The sequence below is a fragment of the Octopus bimaculoides genome, chromosome 9 (assembly GCF_001194135.2).
Source record: "Octopus bimaculoides isolate UCB-OBI-ISO-001 chromosome 9, ASM119413v2, whole genome shotgun sequence".
NCBI lineage: Eukaryota > Metazoa > Mollusca > Cephalopoda > Octopoda > Octopodidae > Octopus > Octopus bimaculoides.
Window position 1 is genome coordinate 56,650,924 of NC_068989.1, and position 1,787 is coordinate 56,652,710.

Consider the following 1,787-nt stretch of genomic DNA (forward strand, 5'->3'; position numbering starts at 1 on the left):
GCTCCACGAGGCTCGGCAGGGGATGGTGGCGAACCCTGCTGTATACTCTTTCACCATAACTTTCTCTCACTCTTTCTTCCTGTTTCTGTTGTACCTGTAATTCAAATGGTCAGCCTTGTCACACTGTGTCACGCTGAATATCCCCGAGAACTACGTTAAGGGTACACGTGTCTGTGGAGTGTTCAGCCACTTGCACGTTAATTTCACGAGCAGGCTGTTCCGTTAATCGGATCAACTGGAACCCTCGACATCGTAAGCGACGGTGTGCCAACCAACACGTGCTGTGTCAAGCTGATTCTGCTTGAGAATTACGTTAATTTTACCTGTATCTGTAGAATTAACGTAATACTCAGCAACTTTATTCTCTAATTCAGTGAGCAAATTAGTTTATCGATCGAATAACAGAGCCGAAGTCAACGGAAATTCGTTTACTTTTTTAGAGGCCTTCCGTAGTTAGTTCGAAGTAAATTTTTTTGTGTTGTCCCAAATCAATCGTAGTCGAAAAATATATGTTGAAAAGTATTCCAGTCGCGACAATACCGCCATTTCTATACTTTTTAATTCAGCCTTTATTTGTTGTGATTTACGAGTTTTGGCTACTATTTCCAGTCGGTTGAGAGACAATTTCAACTGCCGCATATTTCCTAAGACCTGACCCACCTGCTGATAAGATATGTTTGGTGTTAAAAAGAATGTTTGCTATCCCTGCAGTACGTCTGTTTGTTTTAAGCTCGCTTTGCAACCGCCACGTAGTTTCAGGTTCAGTCCCACTGCGCGGCACTGTGGGTAAGTGTTTTCTACTATAGCCCTGGGCCAACCACTGACTAATGTTAGGCTGAAACTGTGTGGAAGCTCGTCTTGTGTGTGCGCGCGCGCGAAGCTTTTTGTCTGGCGTGCTAACCACTCAGTCAGTTTGCCGTCATAACAACAACAAAATCGTCTGCAACAGTATTACTCAAAGTGGTGGTCTGCGGACCGGTGCCAGTCTGCGGACCGGTGCCAGTCTGCGAACCATTAGCTGCCTGTACGCGGCAAGTTTCCAGAAAAGAAAGATTATAAAATGCTTATGTGATATTGTATTATTTGTTTACAAAATAAATATAAGATAAAAAAAATTGTCGACTTTTAATATATTCAATATTAATATATTGTTTCCGGTATAAATTAATATTAGTAAGAAATATTATCGGTCCCCGGCACATTGTAAAAAGAAGAAAAAAACTGCCGGTACGCCACATCAGATAGTATAAGAAACACTGCATACACATTGCGCATAACCACCCCTTATTTACTATACACTACTTCTCTGCATCCATACCATCACATACAGAACTTACTACATAATACATGCACAAACATAACCAGAGTGAGTTGCGTGGTTTCATGTGTATGTGCATATGCATGTTGTTTATATGTGTATATGTATATACTATCAATATCTATAAATCAATATCTATAAAACAGATGATGTTTGTGTGTGTGTGTACGTGAATGTGGTTTATGCACGTCCACAAATTAGCACGCATGTCGCTCAAATTTTAGGAGAAGATTCGGAATGACCCTTTGTGCATTTTAGTGAACTTTCTCTCTCAGAGGTACCCGCGTATACCTGTAAAAATCGATAAACTTTTACCAAATTTGAAGTTTGTTGACATGGCGAAGTCAAATCTGTGCGTACGCGCATGAAGTAGAGAGAGAGAGAAATTGTATGTTTGTGAGAGGGAGGGTGAAGGAGAACGACATTTTGTTTGCCAGCGTCTGTGTGTTAAGCAGCAAGCAAACAGAAA